The sequence below is a fragment of the Panthera pardus genome, unplaced genomic scaffold, assembly GCF_024362965.1.
Source record: "Panthera pardus isolate Hobbes unplaced genomic scaffold, ASM2436296v1 HiC_scaffold_8, whole genome shotgun sequence".
NCBI lineage: Eukaryota > Metazoa > Chordata > Mammalia > Carnivora > Felidae > Panthera > Panthera pardus.
This window is the reverse complement of record NW_026527013.1, coordinates 28898056-28919980: the sequence shown is the minus strand read 5'-3', so window position 1 is coordinate 28919980 and position 21925 is coordinate 28898056. Positions and strand designations below refer to the sequence as shown.

The window sequence follows — 21925 nt, the reverse complement described above, 5'->3', positions numbered from 1 at the left end:
AAGCCCTGCTTCGGGCTCTGTGCTGACAGGGCCGAGCCTGCTTTGGATTCCTTCTCTCCTCTCTGTCTGCCCCTTCCTTGCTCATGCACATGTGCTCTTTCAATATAAATAAATAAACATAGAAAAAATGGGAATAATCAGAACGTAACTCATTGGTTAATTGTGAGAATGAGATAATGCATGAAAATATGTGGGATACTTCCTGGTATATAGTAAGTACCAAATACATGTGAGTGATGGTTTTAGCTCTCATTTGTATTATTAGTCACAATACCAAGAATGAAGTAGTGCTTTTTGTAAAGAATAAGATAGGAAAAGGCAGGGGCGCCTGGGTGGCTCAGTCGGTTGAGCGCCCAACTCTTGATTTCAGCTCAGCTCAGGTCATGATCCCAGGATCATGGGATCAAGCCTCGTGCTGGACTCTGTGCTGAGTGTGGGGTTTGCTTGGGGTTCTCTCTCTCTCCCTCTGCCCCTACTTGCTTGCTCGCTTGCTCTCTCTCTCTCTAAAAAAAAAAAAAAATATATATATATATATATATAAATATATATGTAAATATATATAAATATATATATAAATATATATATATTTATTTTTTATATTTATATATATAAATATATATATTTATATTTATATATATATATATATATATACACACATAGGACAAAGCAAATGGGAGTAGTTGCCTTTTCTAATACACATGCTGAAGCAGATTTTTAGTGGTCTAAAAGATCCACCATTTTCTCTGAGCATCTCGTTTAACATAGGGGACATTAAATAAATGATGTCAAGTCTGTACTTAAAAGTCAAATATCTATGTCCAACATGAATTCTTAAAATAGGATGCTGGAGCCTCTTCAGAATCTAATGTTCCATACATACGAAGGTAATGAAAACACTAACTGGAAAAGATATCTGCACCTCCACGTTCATAGCAACATTATTTACAGTAGCCAAGCTAGAGAAACAAGTGTCTGTTGATGGATAAAAAGAGAAAGAAGTTAGGGTATGCGCGCGCGCGCGCACACACACACACACACGCGCGCGCGCGCACACACACACACACACACACCCTGGAGTATTATTCAGCTATAAAAAATGAGAATGGTTGGACCCTGAGGCCATTATGCTAAGTGAAATAAGTCAGAGAAAGAAAATACTGTTTGATCTCACTTATTTGTGAAATCTAAAAAAAATTTTTTTTAATGCTTATTTATTTTTGAGAGAGAGGGAGACAGAGTGTGAGCAGGGGAGGGGCAGAGAGAGAGGGAGACACAGAATCCGAAGCAGGCTCCAGGCTCTGAGCTGTCAGCACAGAGCCCGATGGGGGGCTTGAACTCACGAACGGTGAGATCATGACCTCAGCCCATGACCTGAGCCAAAGTCAGATGCTTAACCAACTGACCCACCCAGGTGCCCCTTGTTTGTGGAATCTAAAACAAGAACAAAAAAAATCCCACACTGAACTTAGAAAGAAAAGATCAGGTTTGTGTTTACCAGAGCCAGGGGGCGAAGGGAGGGGGGGAAGGAATTGGAAGAAAGTGGTCAAAGGCACAAACGTCCAGTTAGTTATAAGATAAATAAGTCCTAGGCTGTCACGTACCACATGATGATTGTAGCTAACACCTCTGTAGCGTATACAGGCAAGTTTAGAGATTAGATCCTAAGGGTTCTCATCACAAGGAGAATTTTTTTCCTTTTCTCCCTATTGTATGTATATGACAGGATGGTTGTTAACTAAGCCTGTTGTGATAATCATTTCACAATACATGTAAATCCAAACATTGTGCTGCACATCTTAAACTTACACAATGCTGTGTGTCACTTATCTCTCAATAAAACTGGAAAACTGATATATCTCTCGTGGGAGAATGAGGAGAACAGAAGATAACTAAAATGCTTGAATGCAGGTATCTCTGGGGATGACAGCTGGGAAATGGGAAGAAATGAGGCAAGAGTTTTTTTGTTTTTGTTTTTGTTTTTCTAAGAGCTGTGTATTGCCATTTGATTTTATTAAAAAAATTTTTTTTTAATGTTTATTTATTTTGGGGACAGAGAGAGACAGAGCATGAATGGGGGAGGGGCAGAGAGAGAGGGAGACACAGAATCGGGAACAGGTTCCAGGCTCTGAGCCATCAGCCCAGAGCCCAATGTGGGGCTCGAACTCACGGATCCGCGAGATCGTGACCTGAGCTGAAGTCGGACGCCCAACCGACTGAGCCACCCAGGCGCCCCGCCATTTGATTTTAATGGTTATATACTTTGCCTTACAATAAATAAATAAAAAACATTTTGTTACAAGTCAAAAAAAAAAAGAAAAAAAGGAATCTAATGTTCCAGGTCGAGGGTCTATCTCCACATATAAGATGAAACCAAATTAGAAGAGAGCTTACTTTTTATCAGATTACTGTGGGTGAGGAATGAAACTCAGACCCTTTTGTGTGGATTCGCTCATTTCATCTTCATGGCAGCTCTCTGAGGCAGATACTCTTACTATCTCTGTATACACATGAGAAAGCTGAAACTCCGAGAGGTTAAGTAAACGCTTAAGGACACCCAGCTAGCAAGTGGTGAGGCTAGAAGTGGGCCCAGGTCCTCTGATCCAGGAGCTAGAGCTGTATTAGCTGTTGTCCCCAGATGGTACAAAGGTCAGACCTGCTTGATAGCTATTATTTCTGCATAATGAAGTCTAGTGGATCAAGACAAGGATGTAAATGACTTGCTTTTTATGTAAATGACTATGCTTTTATCAATGACATAGCAAATCAGCATTCCTTTATATTGTTTCCAAGATCATTCCATTTTGTGCAAGGGAATGAGCTTCAATAGAGAATAGACTTATTTAAGGAAATGTTAATAATTTCTCAAATTGGCAGCATCAAAACTGTATTTATGGAATTAAAGAAAACATACTGCATTTATATAACGCAAATTTACCTGGAAACAAAATTTCTTTATCTTTTTCTGTATCTCAGCTTGCTGCCGTTGGCATCAGTCTATTTATTATTATTATTTTTAAATGTTTATTTTTGAGAGAGAGTATGCGTGGGGAAGGGGTGGAGAGAGGAGACAGGATCTGAAGCGGGCTCCGCACTGACAGCAGAGAGCCCGATGCGGGGCTCGAACTAAAAGTGTGAGATCGTCACCTGAGCTGAAGTCCGATGCTTAACCAACTCAGGTGCCCCAGCCTCAGTCTGTGTTTAAAACACAAATATAAATTGTTTCTTGTTAACACCATTGGATCTGCAGGCAGTTATTAGACTAAGTTGGTGTTGATGAGGCCAACATCTTGGTCGGAGGGCCCACATTATTCTATGAAAAGGGGACATTAAAAAAAAAATCTTCTTACCCGCTGCATAAGAAAATACATTTATTTTAGAAGCTTAAACAAAAAGACAAATGCTCAAAAATAAAATAACATTGTCATTCTACCCCCCTTGTGACTGCATTATCAATATTTCAGTGGATACTCTCATTCCTTTTTTATTACATGTATAAATTTGTTCTGGTTTCTGAATTTATATAGCACCTTGCTACCTGTTTTTCACTCATCAGTGTATTGAGTGCATATTCCCAGGCCTTAATGACTGCAAAGTACTCCACTGTTAGAACATGCAATTTTCCTTTCTATTCCAATTGTTCAGCACTAGGTTTTGCCCACCTCTCTTTCTGATATATATTAATGAAGAATATTTGCGTGGATGCATCATCACATCCATGATTCTTTTCTTAGGATGCATTCTCAGAAGCGGAAATGCTGGGTCATCTTGTATGTGGTAGGAGTAGCTACCCAGTTTTTCTATACTTCACGCTATAGGTAGTGCTCCCTGTGTGCCTGGACTCCCCACTAACAGCTTCTCCTGTGTTCTGTTTCCCAAGAACTTCAGAGAAGACTATGGAGCCAGAAGCTGGTGAGGTAATTAACATCAGTCTACAGGTTCAACTTGGTGATCACAATAAACATTTTGGACTACCCATCCGAGCCATAACACGGCCTTTATTATTTAGTATGTTACCCTGTCAGCTCAGAATGCCTTCAGATGCAAGTAACAGAAAATGCAACTTAGAGTGGCTTAAAAAACCAGAGGATTATTTCTTCAACAGAAGAAGAAACCTAGAAATGGTGGGGGAGGGCACAGGTGGGTTGCGGCAGCTCAGAGATGTCAAGGAGATATCTACAGTATTCTTGGCTTTTTCTTACTGATCACTGGATGGCTGTGGTTGAAGGAGACACCTTGCTTGTGTTCAGTGAATCAGGGAGGGCTGAGGGAAGAGAGATGGAAGTGATTCATTTTTGATCCTAGGAGGTGTTAGCCTGATTTTAAAAAGTGATGCTTTTTGCTCTTACTGTAGAAGTAATGTATGACCATTACAGAAAATATATTTCACCTGTAATCTCACCACCAGGAGGTAATCACTGTTCTCATTTTGGTGTTTATCCTTCCAGTTTAGTTATAAATGCACAAAAAAGCGGGATTACCCACTGATGTACTGCCTCATAACTGGAGTTTTTAATCAGCATCCATCTCAATGCAGAGCACCTGGTAAACACTTTACCAATTTTACTGAAAAATTAATGAATGATTTCAAAAATACTCTATGAATATTTTTTCTGTATTGCTAAGATATTTGTTTTTGACGTACTTTTTAACAGCTGCCTATCACTCAATTGTTTGGATGTTCCATAATTTCTTGGACTGATTATTTTTTCAAAATTTTCTCAAAATTTTAACTATGACAGATAATTCTGTAGTGAACATCTCTGTGTAAGAATGTGTGTATGTGTGTGTATATACAAATCTTTCACTTTTTCCTTAAATTCCTTCCAGAAGTCAAATTACTAGGTCCAGGGTCTAATTTTAGAGTCCTTGATGTATATCATCAAATTGCCCTCTTCATATGTATCATTTTCTACTACTGCCTGCAGTGTGAGTTATTATAATCTTGTTTTATTTTATTTTTTTTTATTTTCAGTAGACTTAAATGTTTTTCTGAGTCGGTAATATATTCCTATGGTTCAAAAATCAACACAATACAAAAAGAAAGTTTTGCTTCTGCTTCTGTCCCCATACTCCTGTCTCTGCCCCCATTTCCCTTAGGGTTGTCACCTTGGTTAGTTTCTTTTAAAATTTTTTGGTATTTTTAGTGTATATAGGAAAATATGTGTATAAATTACTCTCCTTTTTCTTTTTTCTTTTTTTTTTTTTTTTAGAAAAAAAGCAACATGCAACATACACTATTCTGCACCTTACTTTATTTGGTTTGACTGCTGTATAATGTTCCATTATGTGAATGCTCCATAGTTGTTTTTTTTTTTTTCAACGTTTTTTTTTTTTTTTTTTTTAATTTATTTTTGGGACAGAGAGAGACAGAGCATGAATGGGGGAGGGGCAGAGAGAGAGGGAGACACAGAATCGGAAACAGGCTCCAGGCTCCGAGCCATCAGCCCAGAGCCTGACGCGGGGCTCGAACTCACGGACCGCGAGATCGTGACCTGGCTGAAGTCGGACGCTTAACCGACTGCACCACCCAGGCGCCCCTCCATAGTTTTATTTGTCTATTTTACTGTCTAGCCTTATTTGAGGCTTGTATCTTTTCAGCCAAACCAGGCCCAAATGAACCGTGATATTCTGGCCCTGCAGCAATACCACTAATCGGAACAGGCAGCTATATCTTAATTTCCCAGACCTACTGCCTGGCCTGCTGCACATTTTGACTTTGCTTCCCAAGGTGTAGCTGGCAGTGTCTGAAGTATTCTAAATGCAAGAAGGGAGAGAGTGATAAAGGTAGGTGTATCTTCTTTGAAAACTCACTAGCCCCCCTAGCTTTGATTGTAAGGTTGTTCATGGTCTAGTTGGGGTAAAGAGCAACCCCTCCATTCTTATCCGAGGGGTGGTAGCTGCTATAGGAAATCATGTCCTGCGTACTTTTTAAGGAATTAAATGTCACAGTTCAGGACCATTGTGTGCTCCTCCAAAAGACTGTAGAGAAGAACCCTTCCTTGCCTGTTCTAGCTTCTAGTGGCTCCAGGCATTCTTTGGCCTGTAGCTGTAAAACTGTTTCCTTCACTTGGCCTTCTCTGTGTCTTTTCCTCTTCTCTCCGACTCGGATATATCTCTTTGGGGGCTACCATTTGGCCCCCTATAAGGCTTTGATTTTAGTGCTCTGATTCCAGAATCTGTGCTCTGCTCTGCTATACTGTGTCCTGGGAAGTGCCACAGAAAAAGTCTATTTTCTCTTCCACATGATAAAAGAAAGACTGGAGGTTTCTTGCTCAGTGCTGTATCTTTATTGTCTTGCTCAGTGCCTTGTGCAGAGGAAGTGCTCAATCAAAAGGAATGTCTTTATCAATGAGTGATCCATTGAATGTAAGAAGGCAGGTTTTTGTGTCTCTCATTACTTTTTGCCAGGCTGAATCTCCAGGTACTTCAGTTGTTCTTTATGTGAAGTTCAGAACCCTCCACCGTTCTGGCTGCACTCCTGGACGAACTCTCTAACTTGGCCAGGATTCCTCTTAAAATACGCCTTCCAGTTTGAACTCTTGATAGGATCTAAGCAACAGGATTCTCTATGGTTTGCATACTGTATTTTTAAAAAAGGCTTTATTTATCTATTTATTTATTTATTTATTTATTTATTTATTTATAGACAATATGAGCGGGGGAGGGACAGAGAGAGAGAGAGAGAGGGAGAGAGAGAGTCCCAAGCAGGCCCCGTGTTGTCGACACAGAACACGACACTGGGCTCTGTCTCATGAACTGTGGGATCATGACTTGAGCCTCAATCAAGAATTGGATGCTTAACTGACTGAGCCACCCAGGCGCCTCTGCATACTGTATTTTTTAAAAGTAGCCCTAGTTGTGAGTATGTGGAGAGAAAGGAGTGCTCATGAACTGTTGGTGGGAATACAAACTCTTGCAGCCATTACATAAAACGGTACGGGAGTTCCTTAAAAAATTAAAAATAGAATTACCATATGATCTAACAATTCTGCAACTGGCTCTCTACCCAAAGAATATGAAAACACTAATTTGAAAAGATATATGCACGCCTGTGTTTATTATTTACAATAGCGAAGATGGAAACAACCCAAGTGTCCATTGACTGATGAATGGATAAAGAAGAGGTGATATATATACACAATGGAATATTACTCAGCCATAAAAGAGAATGAAATCTTGCCATTTGCAGCAACATGGATGGACCTAGAGGGTGTAATACTAAGTGAAATCAGTCAGAGGAAAACAAATACCATATGATCTCACTCATATGTGGAATTTAAGAAACAAAACAAAAAAAGAGCTGAATCCAACAATAGGCTCTTAATTATAGAGACCAAACTGATGGTTAGCAGAGGGGAGGTGGGTGGGGGGCATGGGTGAAATAGGTGAAGGGGGATTAAGAGCACACTTATCATGATGAGCACTGAGTAATGAATATAATTGTTGAATCACTATATTGTACACCTGAAACTATTAATATAAAACAAACAAACAGGGGCGCCTGGGTGGCTCAGTCAGTTAAGCGTCTGACTTCAGCTCAGGTCATGATCTCACGGTTCATGGATTTGAGCCCTGCATTGGGTTCTGTGCTGACAGCTCAGAGCCTGGAGTCTGCTTCAGATTGTGTCTCCCTCTCTCTCTGCCCCTCCCTGGCCCACGCCCTGTCTCTGCCTCTCTCCAAAATAAATAAACATTAAAAACAAACAAACAAACAAATAAAAGTAGCCCTGGCTTGTGTTCATTTTAGAGCAACTGCTAAGGTAATTGCTGGTAATTAGTACATAAAAACATAAAACAACAACAACAACAAACTCCCTATACCAGTAGCCCTAGTCGGTCATTGAGTTTTTAGGGCCAAATTCAGCACTCAGTTAAATGCAATTTTGATTGATTTTGGATTCTGAGGATGCATTTTGAGATTGGAAAGAAAATAGTCCAATCGTCACACGTTGGGGTTTAGTGGAAAGGGCAAGCATTCTTATGAATAAATCCAGTTTTCCCTCTCTGTTCCAAGTTGTTAAACCCATGAAAAAAAGTTGTGTGCTGTAAGAGGGATGAATGATGATCCAAAGCAGTTTTTTTTGCAAGAACAAATTTCATGGATTTTCATGACCAAATATTAGAGAAGAGAACCTCTTCCTTCTTAATTTCCACCATTGGGGAATATCATTGGTGGAGTCTTTTTCTTTCTTTCTTTTTTTTCTTTTTCTTTTTTTTTTTTATAAACCACATTTACCACTGCTTGTGTTAATTTTTGTATTCTTGTACCCTGAACACATTTAGACTCTTAGTGTTGTACATGCTGCAGGTTTCACTGCTGTCAAAATATGTTTGTTTTTTTTTTTAAAATAACCCATGGGCTTTAACCAGCACACTCAAGATCAATTAGATTTTTTTTTAGGTAAAATCTACCTTAATATTTAGATCAGCAAGAAGATGTGGTTATGATTAACTTTTGCCCTTATGTGGTAAGATAGGACTGAGGCATACTAGTGCTTTCCAAAATGTTTCTTTTATTTATTTTTAAGGTTTTTAAAATTTTATTTGAGAGATCGTGAGAGAGCGCAAGCGAGGGAGGGGCAGAGAGAGGGAAAGAGAGAAAATCCCAAGCAGGCTCTGCACTGTCAGCACAAAGCAGGGCTAGAACTCATGAACCATGAGATCATGACGTAAGCTGAAATCAAGAGTCCGATGCTTAACTGACCGAGCTGCCTAGGCACTCCTAAAAGTTTCTTTTAATTACGTTTTTAAAAGAGGGGTTAAAACCGTGAAAAGATGCTGACTCCCAGTGGTGGACTTCATGGCTTCCTCTATTCCATTGTACTTTCTACTGCATCTTGAGGCCTTGGTTTCTTCGAAAGGAAACATTTTGAAAACAAAGGCCCTGTGCTTGGGACTCTTCCCTCTCACCTCTTACCCAGCTACTAATTCTACTTGACACCTTAGCTTAAATGTCTCTTCCACAGGGAAATTTTTTCTGACCCACAAGACTTGGTTAGTTATTTTGTAAGCCCCCTCAGTACCTTGAACTTCACTTGCAGCCTTCATTGCATCCATTTCAATCGCTTTGTTAATGTGTGTCCTGTACCCCACACTGTAAACTCTGCAAGTCAGGGTCTATGCCTCTTTTCAACACTCTACCTAGTTTAGTGTCTGGCTCATAGTAGACACTTGATAAAGTTTTTTGTTGACTGATTGGTCAGAGGCTGGAAAAGTCATTTAAGGGCTTATAGGAACAATGCTTTAACAATAGTTGCATCCGTGTACTTGTGTGCGCGTACATGTGCAGGCGCACGCTAATGGCGGTAAGTACTGTTTTCTCTTCTTTCTGTTTTTTTGGGGAGGGAGAGGGGACCACTGCATCAAATTACTGGAGTGGAAAGAACAGTTGACATTCTGTTTTAAAGTGACCATGTATTTGACCCACTTCTTCTCTAGTAATGTCATCACGATTGTATCTCATTGCTGTGGGTTCTTGGAGGCTGACAGGCGGAACAAGTTGCTTCAGCTCACAGTCCTCATCTGTCATACAGAACAGCTTGCAGATTCTTATTATGTGAATGAAATATGGAGAGAGGGATATTTTTCTTCCTGGGCTATCAGGGTAATTGAAAGTAACCATATCAGGGCACAAGGGGAAAATGCAGGAAAATAGACTGCTTTTGTGAAGGGCAACCCATCGGCTCTCACAACTGCAGGTGTCAAGTCTCCTCTCCAAGTGCAGAGGCGAGGGGAGTGTTTCCTGTTATCAAAAGGCCTAGTATTCGACCGGAACATTCTTTCAGTAAGGAAAACGCCTTGGTTCGTGTTGCCACTCCTCAGCCACCCGATGAGAGGCCACCACCATTGCCTTTGGAGTACAACCCATGGGACCTAGGGCTCGGGCTTTGTATGTTCTGTAGCTAGGGAAGAAAACTTTTAGTATTCCAGATCAATAAACTGTGGTAGAAAATTGGAAATGTGCTATGAAAAATCATTAGCCAGAGAAATTCTACTGTTCCCAAGTTTTGCATCAGAAAACAAATAACCCTTGACCGCTCTTATAGTTTATATTTTACAAGCTTGGCCCTGGTGAAACAGAATGTCAGATGATACTGCATCAATGACACTTTGCCTTCTAAATGGTCAGTTACGGAGCTTTACAGAATAGTTTCAGTTCACAGGAAGCTTTTTACTTACTTAACATTGGTCAGAAGTACTAACGTGGTGATGGAAAGCAAGGTGCAGTTCAGCAATCATTCAAGTCATGGCTTTGTTATATTTTGAGATAGCTTTAAAATCACTTAGTCAAATAAAACTCCAAAGTACTGTAACTGCCAGGTTGCTTTATCTAATTTATGACACAGAGGCAAAAGAATCAACAATAACCCTCCATTTACCATTATTAGATTAGCTATTACTGAAACCGCAGAAAGTATATAACCCTTTACTTTGTGTTCACTTGAATTTGGTTATTAAGCTTTGATGGAACTTTCATTTAACCAAATGCCTTTGTTTACGACAGTAAGCATGTTAAGTCTTTTGTGTTCTGAATTTGATATGACCATTTTAGAACATGCCTCCCGCAAAGGCATGTTAAAGTTATAGATTCTGTTCATTTGTGTAATGTCAAACATTTTCTGTTCAATCTAGTTAGGATTTGCTTTTCTTCCCAACTTTAAGAAATGCATCTTTTTCTCTGTAAGGCTTTTCTTTTTCAGGAACATAACCAGGCATTAACAAACATAGCAGCTCCATAAAAATTGATTTTTTAAAATTAAATAAGCATCTGGTGGGCTGAAAATGTTTTATACCTGATATTTAAAAGATATTTTGACTATTGCCAAAAAGAATCAATTCTTTCATGCCGTCTCCCTTGCGGATGCCATCATATGCCACTGTGTTGTGTAGAGCTTTGGCTCGGGCTTGGATTGGTACCTCTGCCACTTTACCTGCCTATGACCTTGGACCTCACCTCTTCGGGAGGCCAATTATCTCTAATTACCCTTTCCTCAGTGTGCAATAGAGTTCTGAATAGCACTTTTCTCCTAATGTTATATATGAGGGAATGGATGTAATGTCCTCAAATGTGTGATGATGACTGTAACATTTGTGTGTACATGTGTGTATGTTTACTCGCTACATGTGGGTTGTCACCTTAACTGAAACCAGTAATAATTCCAAATTGGGTTATAACAGTGGGAATGCTGTTATCTTTTCAAGATTTAATGTTCTGGTATCATGCCCATACACATGGAACATCGGCACCATTTTGGATCTATTCAGAGCTACAGTTTGAAGACAAGTCGCCATGAAGGTGGCTGTTTCAATTGCTGAAATTGGAACCCAAGAACCAAATCCGTATTCCAAAGAAGTCTTACTTTTAAATTGGAACTTTATTTCATTTCCTTTGAATTGATTTAAAAGCTAGGATAAAGACTGTTTTAGATAACTGAACTAGAAATATATGGCCTTTCCAATAAGAAAGGCTTCTACTGACATTTTGTTGTTAGTTTTCTACTGGCTCTTTCCCATATCTGTTATGCTTCTGTCTAATTGCCTTGCCCTCCTTTGCATTTTTCATCCTTAACTCTGTCCTTTACCTCCACATTTTTGGGGTAGTGAAGACAGGTTTGGAGAACTCTACACCATCTCACCCAGTCACCCTGTGACCCGTAACCCACAGAGGAGTGTTAAGAGGTCAGGCTGGGAGATCTGGTCTCTGATGTTGGTTTCCAGCGAATTTACATGGTTCTTAGGGAATTGAAATTTTTTCCCCCTCATCTCTACCATCTCCTTCCTGTTGGCTTGACTAATGAGTCACAGAAAAATGAAAACTTCTTTAGCTGTGAAAGTTCCAGCAAGGAAAAAAAAATGTTAGGCCTTTGGCATTGGTATAATGTAAAATAAGATAGCATTTAAAGATAGTCTCTGCTTCAGCATCATATTGACAATGCCCCTCACTTGAGTCAGGGATTGGGGACTTACTGAGATACACCATCTGGCAAAACACGGAAGGCCAGTCTTGTGCCAACTGAGAAAGCTGCATCAGTTCCAACTCTTGTGTACTTTGCACATTATTGGACGCCTTGCAAAACGTTTATCACTTTTTAATTAGGAAGGACTAAGGGATTTTCGTGCCCCAAAGAAAATGTCAGCAGCCCGAAGATAGGAAAATTATCCAGTGGATCATAAGGGGCAGGAGGTATTTAACGTTGAGCCTGCACAGGAAACAAGGACAGTTGCCTGCTAGGATCTTTGTTGTGGGCCGTGTGTTCTTGGTCTGTCTGCGTGGGACCGGGGATCTGGTATTTCTATTTCTCTGACAGTTCCCCAGCTTGTTTCTCCTGCAGCGTGGCCAGGCCTTGAGAACCCATGCCAGGAGATCAACTCCGTCCTGCTCCTTGGCCTATCATGTAAACCATGGCCTGTCATGTTCATTAAAATGAAAATTTGTCAAATGGAATTTGCCCGACTGGCAGAATAGTTTAAATGTCAGATGTTGTTAGGCCTGGATATAAATATTATGTTTTTATTGTTAATTAATTGCAGCGCCTCAGTACCAGTGATCCAGAATCCAATTTAGTCTGCAGTAGGCCTGTGGATAAGGGCCAGAGATAATGAATGCAGAGGGAAAAAATGTATTCAGAGTTTCCATTGTATCTGTCAATGTCCTCTTAGAAAAATAGCAAATTTTGGTGTCTCACTTTAATTCAAGAGGTGCAAAACAGAAGGGAATTAAGACTCATTGTCTTTTGAAACCTCTCAAACGTTACTTACTGTTGCATCTATTTCACCGCTAGCCCCGAATCTGTTCCAGCATCAAAATCCCCAAATTTGTTGCTCTGTCTCCTTTCTGTGATTTCCCCCACATTGCTTCCACCCCTGGGTCCTTGGTATGTTCACAGCTCATTTCGGAGTAGAAGAGCTGAGGTATGTAGTCCCAAAATCCTCCTCATTTCTCTTTGTTCGTTTTCCTCTCTCCATTCGCCATCAATCCTTCACTTTCTTTTTTTTCTTCATTTTGTCCTTTATTTTGGTCCCCAGACTCAGCAGCCTATCTGTAAGTCTGCCACTGTTTGTTAAGATCATTTTGCTTCCAAATTGAGCTAGGGTCTGAATATCACTCAGGGTAACACTGCATAACGGTTTGCATTAGAAAGGGGAGCAGAAATCTTGCCGCTGGGGCCCAGACCTCAAAACTGACTGTTGTTGCAAAGCCCTGAGCCAGCAGGCATTTGCGACCGTCCTTCTCAACCAATATTTTGTGGAATACTTGCTGTGAACATGGCATCTTACTCTGCCACCTTCCTGTTTTCCAAAGGCAAGTGGGTGTGCCAGGCAGAGGAAGACTAATTAAGACTTTGGAAGGCAGGACTAATGCGATCCAGTGGTCAGGGACCCTCATTTAATTCCTGGCATCCTGGTCCACGCCAACCTCGTTCTGCCCCTGTGATTAAGCCAGCCGAGAAGCAGGGAAGGGAAAATGAACTTTGGTGTGCTCTGAGTTTCCCTGTCCAGCAGTGTCTGTCAGATTAAAAATGAGAGGGAAGGAGGCCAGAGAATCTTCCAGATGGAGAGTTCAGAGGAGGGCACAACCAGACTCCCTCTCCACAGTGACGTAGCTGGGCTATCGGAGCATCGGGCCACGAGCCAGGAGGAGCACAGGCTGCTGCCTGACCCTGTAGTGGAATGGGGGCGGGGGGGGGGGGGGCGGAGCTGGTGGGCCAGTCACCGTTGGCTTGGAGTAGGAACATATTCCAACCAGGTGCACACAGGCCATGTGGTGGAGGCAGAGCATTTACCCCAAGAGCTGGGTGGGCCTGGTTAGAGGATGGGCCCTTCATCCTGGACTCTTTTTAAGTGTGTTCCCCCAGGCGTATGGGCACTGCAGAAACCAAAATGGGGAGTTGGTGTTCTCCAACCTCTGTGTTTCTTCCTTAGAATGAATCAGCCATGTAAGAAAGGTGACCTTAGATAGGCTGGAAGCAGCGGGAACAGCAGTGGCCATACATCCTTGGACAGACTCGCATGTGGACAGCAGTTCCAGACAGCAGGGGTTTGGTGAGGACACAGTGCACTAACAGTCACTCTCCACACCTTTTGGTAGCTCAATTTTGTAACTGGCTTCAGCATTCATTAAAAAGTACCCAGTGTGGATGCTCCGGAAACAGGATTTTGCTCAAATGAGAACTGGTTTTTAGACGAAGGCTCTCTGAGGTCTATGTAATGATAGAATGATAACAAATGAGGTTAAACACTGAATATCTGGTTTGACCTTCCTTAAAAATTGATTATTTTTACATTGCTTCTGGGCAACCCCAGTTTCCCTCCGAGATGACCCTGTTTTTCTCAAAATCAGGTTATATTCGAGTTTGGGGAGGGTTTGTACTATTGGGATCAGAGCTGTTTGACTTGAAATGTCATCCCATTTTGAGGAAACATACTGGGGCCACGTTAGGGCATCCCTGTGCAAATGTCACATTGTCAGAGTGTCTCCCCCTGGGATTAGAGTGGCCATGGTACTTCCCAGTCCTGTCTGGCTGGTCAGACAATGCCACTGCCTTCCCATAGCCAGGACACTAACCTGGCCAGGGTCATGCTCCCCGAGATTTCATGCAATTTGATTTGTCACTAGCTCTCTGAATTTTAACATGCTAATTATTGGCTGATTGGTATGCAGCTCCTTAGACGTCACCTAATGATTTTCCAGAGCTCATATTCTTGGCAAATTTGCTTTTCCGATGTCTGGCAAATATGACAGCATTGAACAGGTGTGGCGATGGTGTGGGGTGTGTGTGTGTGTGGCCACAGAAGTGTAGGCTTCTGTAGAGAGAGATCTTCTCATCTTACGAAAGCCCTCGGGTACAAATTAAGAAAAGGAAAAAAAAAAAAGAACAAAAATAAACAAAATTAACCCTAACTTAAGAATTTTCAATTTTAGGGACCCCTGGCTGGCTCAGTTGGTGAAGTGTGTGGTTCTCAGTCTTGGCGTATGAGTTCAAGCCCCACGTTGGGTGTAGAGATTACTTAGAAAATAAAAAAAATCTTGGGATGCCTGAGTGGCTTAGTGTCTGACTCCTGCTTTTGGCTCAGGTCATGATCTCACAGTCTCGAGCCCTGCGTGAAGCTCTGTGCTGAGCGTGGAGTCTGCCTGAGATTCTCTCCCTCCCTCTCCCTCTGCCCCTCCCCCACCTGCGCTTGCATGCTCACTTTCAAAAACAGATCTTTAATAAAAAAGAATTTTCAATTTTAATAGTAAAGCAAACTTACAATATTCCTTTATTTAGCGAATTTTATTGCGTGTGTGTTATGTGCCAGATACTGTTGTAGAGGATGTAGATTCAGTGCAGAACAAGATAGATGTTGTCTGTATCTTTGTTGAACTTAAGGTCTAGTGGAAAGACTTCCATATGTATTTTGACAGTATTGCTCAGCTTTCTAGGTGAATAACAAAACTAAGAATTATTCTAACCACCCCTCTGAACTCTAAATATATCAGTTTCACAGATTCTGAATTAGAAATTCTAATAGAAATACATACAAACTGAAATAAAACTTCTAGGAATATACCTGAGAAATGTCAAGTTTCTAGTGTCCTTGCTGCTGTTTCTTGTGAGTGTTTAAATCAGTATGCAGATTTACAAATAATTCCATGTGTTTAAAATATCCATTCATCATCAGGTCGTTTAACCAGGGCTATGTTTTCCAGCTGCCTGGTTTTCACCGATACATAGAAAAAGGTTTAAGAATCTTCTCTGAGTTGAAAATTGGCTATCATTTGAAAGGATGTTGCAATAATTTGTCGGCAGTAACAGCTCACTGAACATAGTGTAAGAAGGAAAACAAGGGCCGATTTTATTTAGTGTCTTCATTCTTGTGTCTGGTCTTCATTCCCGACTGAAAAGACTTCTTTCCCAGATATGTAGGTAATTGTTAAAGACTTAAAGGTCAATAACCAATCCCTTCCTGTGGCAGTCAGGTCAGGCTGAGGGCTGCAGAATGCAAACAATGGGGGGAAATCCCTCAGTTCCTGGCCGTGTTAAGGTGCAGTTGAATGGTTCCCAGACCTAGGTTTCAATTGGGAGATGATGAATCGCAAAGAAGGTTTCTCTATTTGAGAACGATGCTTGTTTAAATGCTGACTGGTTTTTCAGGGGGCTGGGGGCTGGGTCATGGAGTGAGGGGCTTGCGGTTGGTGAAGACTTTCTAGGTGGCTGTCCTCTGAAAAACCACCAAGATAAATCAGTGTATTAACTGGCCCGTACTGCTCTGCTTCCGTTTTTATGTCTTTTAGGAGCAGCTGAAGCCCAAACCTATTTGGATTGATCGAAAGCTAGTCTGTCTTGCAAGAGGTCATATGAGGGTCATATGAGGTCAGACAGAGTCTGTCTGCTCTAGAACAAAATGGGGATGAGCTAGGCCTGAGGGGGGTAGGAAGTGGCGTACCGCATTGTAGCTGCAGGTAAACATGCCTTCATGGCCTAGAGAAGTTTAGGTCCTTGGATTTTTGGGTCAAGGCAAACGTGGGAAGGAGAGGACTACTTTGGGTGGGTATTCCTGACTTTTGTCCAGAGATGTGTACTTTGGGCATTGAAACCAGAATTTCCTGATCCTGACCTGCTCCTGCTTTGGATATGTAGACCTCTGTGGAAAATGCTCGGGTGCCAGAGGTGTACACGAAGACTGTAGAATCCACGTGTACTTGTCTACTCCACAAGTATTTACCGAAGGACGATTTGATGCAGGTATAGAATCTGGGGCTCACAATGCACGGGCAGGAGAGGTTGCTTTGAACAATAAAGGTCCTGGGTCTTGAAGAGTTTAGATGCAAATCAAGGTGATAAAACATACACGCAGGAGAAAGTAATAAGTTGAGGCAATCCCATGCATGCCTGTCACAAGGCATTACATGACCAGGATGAGCCCAAAGTTCTTTTGGAAGACCAGCCTCACGACTATCCCTTTTGACGTTCTGGGAACCTGTAGCACTGGTTACTCTCTCTTGCTCTTCTGCTTTTAGCCTCTTAGTCTCAACTGGACCTTCTCATCACCCTGACACTCAGGTTTTTCCCCGTTTATAAACTATACAAAGAAACTCTCATTGTCCTTTATCTACTTCCTGTTGGTATTTTCTCTCCTCTCCTTCACACCCAAACATGTCTACAATTTGTCCTTATTTGTCTTCATTTTAATTTCCACTTATTTCGTAACTAACTCCCAACTGAATTCTGTCTCAACTAGTCCAAGTTTTCACTGGGCTCCTCAGTGACCTTCACGCTGGGCATTTTTAGTATTTTTATCACTTGACCTTTCTGTGACACTTAATGGTTTCTGTTTTACTTCTCTGGCAACTATTCTCTCTCCTATATGGGCAGCATCCTCCTCAACACAGGTGTTAACTGTTGAAAGTCCTCAAGGATCGGATCTTCCCTTCCTACTTGGTACCGTCTCCCTGGACAGCCGCATCCATACTCACATCACATTACTTCCTACGCCTGGATAACTCACCATTCCCAAAACTCCTCTCTGAGTCACAGAGACACGTATCCAACTCCCTACCTGGACATTTCTTTTAGATAGTTCTCAGGCACCTCAAATTCAATATATCCACAACCAAAGTGGTGATTTGGGCTTCAGATGAGAGCCCTTGTGCAGTGGGATTCGTTCAGTGGTCTCGTCCAACCCCAGCTCTGCGAGGGAAACTGTCCTGAAGATTATAATATTCAAACACAGGTTTTTAAAATATGATTTCATAATTGACATCTAACTTTAATGTACCATGATCAGAGAACTTTGATTGGTATCTGTTTTTTGATGTTTGCGAAGACTACCTTTGGGGCCTAACATGTGGTCAGTGTGGCTTATGCTCCACGTGTACTTGCAAAGAATGCCGTGGCAGGTTACATTTTCCACAGGTGGTCACACCAACACATCTATCCAGTCCTGTGTGCTCTTCTCGCTGAGCACTGACCAATATTCCTCCTGCCAAGAGTTGGAGCCTTTGTTCTCTTTCCTTGGGTTTCCATGGGGGTTTGTGAGTGCCCTGTCACAAATGGCGTTAAATGTAAATGGTGTTCAAGTGACTTCCAAGCCTAGGCCATAAAGAATACAGCTTCTGCCTGACTCCCTCTCTGGGAACTCTTGCCCTTGGAACCCAGCCACCATGTTGGGGGACTCAAGGCACATGGCGAGGCCACATGTAGGTATTTCAGCTGACAGCCCCAGTGAAGGTCTCAGCTTTCTTTTGGTTCCTGTTTGCTTGGTGTATAGTTTTCTATACTTTTCCTTTCAGACTCTCTTTATGTTTTAGATGTGTTTCTTGTAAACATCATATAGCAAAGTTTAAAAATATCCATTTAAAAAAATTATTTTAACAGATGTACTTAGTCCATTTACTCTGATTAGTGACATATTTGAACTTATTTTAAATATTTCCTTTTGTATTTTCTACGCATTGTGCTTTCCTTTGCTTCCATTCCAGTCTTCTGTAGAGAATTGGCTGAGTTTTCTGTTCACTATATTGTTCCCTTAGTTGGTTTGGACATTTCTGTTCTTTTGATTACTCGTACATGTTTTAAAATTGTGAAATAGAACATACATACAAAATAATTTTTGGAAGTGCATATTTACAGTTGTTTATAGTTATTGTACTGTATTATAATTATTATGGAAAATAATAAACTGAACATAGAGATACCTCTCTCCTGGCCAAGAAATAGAGCATTATCATATTCCAGAATCTTCCCCAATGCTTCTTATTATATCTCCTCCCTTGCCCTCAAGCTAAATGTAGCCTGAATTCTGTGTAAATCACTCCTTTGCTTTTCTTTATGGTTTTTGGCACTTTTGTTATATTCTAAAACAAGATAGTATATATTTTTGTCATTTTGAACATGTTGTATATATGGAATAATATATTTAGTCTTCTATGACTTGCTTCTTTGTTTTATATCATATTTTTGAGAGACATAGATGTTGATGTGTGTAACTATTTCACTGATTTTTCCAAGCTGTATAATACCCTATTGTAAGACTGTAAAAATGTATTTATTCATTGTACTGTTGATAGATGTTTGGGTTGTTTTCAGGAGTTCTTGGCATTCTAGCAATGATGCTCTAAACATTCTTGTATGCATCTCTGTGAGCATATATGCAAGGGTGTCTTTGGTTATATACATAGAGAAAGAAATGCTGGTTATCCTTAACAAGTTGGTCGGTAACTTTAATGCATATCTTTAACAATTTATCAGTATCTGTTTCTTCCTTCTAAGCAATTCATTCCCCTCACTTATTCCATATAATTATAGCCAACCATTCATTTCTCATTATTTGCAAACCCTAAAAATTATTGTTGTTGGTTTTTTACAACCAAGGCTTAGTAATTATTATTCAATACCCATTATTTATTATTAAATTAGCTAGATTAACCATCATGCTTGCTAATTTCTTTGTTTACCATTGCTTTTTGATACTCATTCCTTCCATCTGGGTTCAATTCCTTTTTATTCAATTATATCTTTTAGTATTTCTTTCAGCAAAAGTACACTACTGTAAACAGAAAACAGTCTGTTTCCCCCCCTGAAAAATGTCCTTATTTCTTTGTCATTCTTGCATGATAATTGGTTTAGCATGGCTATAGAATTTTTGTTGAACTTTTTTCCCCCTTAGTACTTTGAACATGTTATTCCGTTGCTGCCTTGCTTTTATTTTTGCTGATGACAAGTTGTTTTGCAAGGAGTCTGTTTTTTCTCTCTGATTGACTTTAAGACTTTCTATCTCTGGTGTTTTGTGGTTTCTTTCTGATGTATCTACCTGTGGATTTGCTTTTATTTATCTTGCTGAGGTCTTGGGGTGCTTTTTTTCAAGAGGATTCATGTCTCATTCTCAAATTTACATTCATTTTCTTTTCATATTTGTCTTCTCCCTTTCTTTTGAACTTGACTATTTGGATATATATGTATTTAAATTATCATCATATTTTGTTTAGCATTTCTCTGTGTTTAAAATGGAAAGGCAGTTGTCAGACCCCACATCTATTATATTTTGCAAAATGCAATATTATACTATTTTATCTAGTCTTCTCCAAATTATGTTTCCCCCAAATCTATTGCAATCCATGTAATACAGGGGGAAGGGGAAATTTCTGATGTTGTCTCATAGAGGGTCTTTATCTCCTGCATTAATATTCCAAGATTTACATCACAGCCCAAGTTTGGTCATGTTCTTTAGTGGTCATGCATCAGTGGTATTAGGTTGTTTGGTAAGAGCTAATAATGCAGGTACTTAGGGCACTGAAGGAAAAGAGAAAGAACCATGGGAAAACCATGAATTACTTGGCCATTGCCAACTATTACACCTGTAGGGGATGTTGGGACCTAGCTGAGAATGACAGAGGCAATATTTCCATTATTTTTGACCACATGGAGTCATCATGTGAGTAACGATGTACTGATATAGAATCAGCCCGTGAAATGTTATTACTACAGTAGATCCCTGCTTATTGACTGAGGGTGCATTCTGACACCCCCAGTGGATGTCTGAGGCTCTGGATACCAAACCCTGTATATACTGTTTTTTTGGTGTATAAGTTAGGCGTAGTAAGAGATGAGCAACAGTTCTGATCTCCCTCAGAATATCTCATTGTGCTGTACTCACCCTTCCTGTGATGACGTGAGATGGTAAGAGGCTGGTGAGATGCAGTGAAGTGAGGTGAATGATGTAGGCACCATGAGTGGCCTTAGGCTACTTTGACCTTCTGATAATTTGTCAGTAGCAGGATCATCTACTTCCAGACCACTGTTGACTGGTGGTAACTGAAAACACAGAAAGTGAAACCTCCAATAAGGGTGGACTGCCATATTGTTTAACAACTAGAATGTGGGCGCCTAGGTGGCTCAGTTGGTTCAATGTCTGACTTTGGCCCAGGTCATGATCTTGTGGTTCCCAAGTTCGAGCCCCACATTGGGTTCTCTGCTGTTAGCATTGAGCCTGCTTCAGATTCTCTGTTCCCCTCTTTCTGTGTCCCTTCCTTGCTTGTGCTGCCTCTCTCTCAAGAATAAAATAAACATTTAAGAAAAAAACAAAACAAAACCATAATGTACCACACCTCTTGTCATGTGGACCCGTGTGTGCTCAGTATGTGGCATGGTTTAGTCACAGGAAGTTTAATTTAACAAGTCAGATTTTTATTTGAAATGTCAAGCGGGGTTTCCTCCGTTTGGGGGGCTTTTCTCTACTGTGAGAAGGGGGACTGCGCCTGTCAGCTTGCATTTGTGTACTCATGGGAACAAGTGGCAAGGTCTAGATTGAAAAGGCCATGCACCTTGTGTATATGGAACAGGCTTCCCCACATAAAACTTGGCAGAGAAATGGAAGTCGAGTGTGCAAGAAAGATGACAATGAAAGAAGTAAGCAAATAAAATGCCTGGTCAGACTGTGTGTGCTGCATAACGTTTAATTCCATTTTCATCTCTGCACTTTATAAACCATTCCCATTCTGTTGAGGAATTCACAACCCAAAACACTGTAGGTCTGGCCAGTTTTTGTGATTCAATTCTGGGTAGATGTGCGCACTGTTTTCGCTTGATGACGGTGTCTTTTATCAGCCTCTTTGTGAGGGAGGTACAAGGCATGGGTTTTATCAGTGGCTTCTTCGGCCAGCACCACATACCATGGCATATGGAGATTCTACTTGGAGACTCGGAGAGAAAATGTTTAGTGTTTTACTCGCAGATAACTCACTACTTTCGTTTTTATCTCTTTGTAGCTTTGAAGCTCAGCAAAGGAGGAAAATCCATTGAGAACAGTCTGTAAAGGTAAGTGTATTTATTACATGGCCTTGACAAACATTGCCTTTACAACATTGATTTTTCTTTTATTCAGAGATTTAAACACTTGGATTAAAGATATAGCTGACAGGACAACTTCCTTAACCACCTGCTTG

The 21925-nt window shown here is 40.7% G+C and overlaps 1 protein-coding gene across 4 annotated transcripts in view; it reads left to right on the top strand.

Annotated features, from left to right (window-relative positions):
- The window catches only part of FHIT (fragile histidine triad diadenosine triphosphatase), a 1407040-nt gene that overhangs the window by 11863 nt on the left and 1373252 nt on the right, over positions 1-21925 (top strand). For all 4 annotated transcript variants that reach the window (XM_053896965.1, XM_019469878.2, XM_019469876.2 and 1 more), the window contains exon 2: positions 21749-21797. The gene's annotated coding sequence lies outside the window, so the exon portion shown is untranslated. The remainder of the gene's footprint in view (positions 1-21748; positions 21798-21925) is intronic.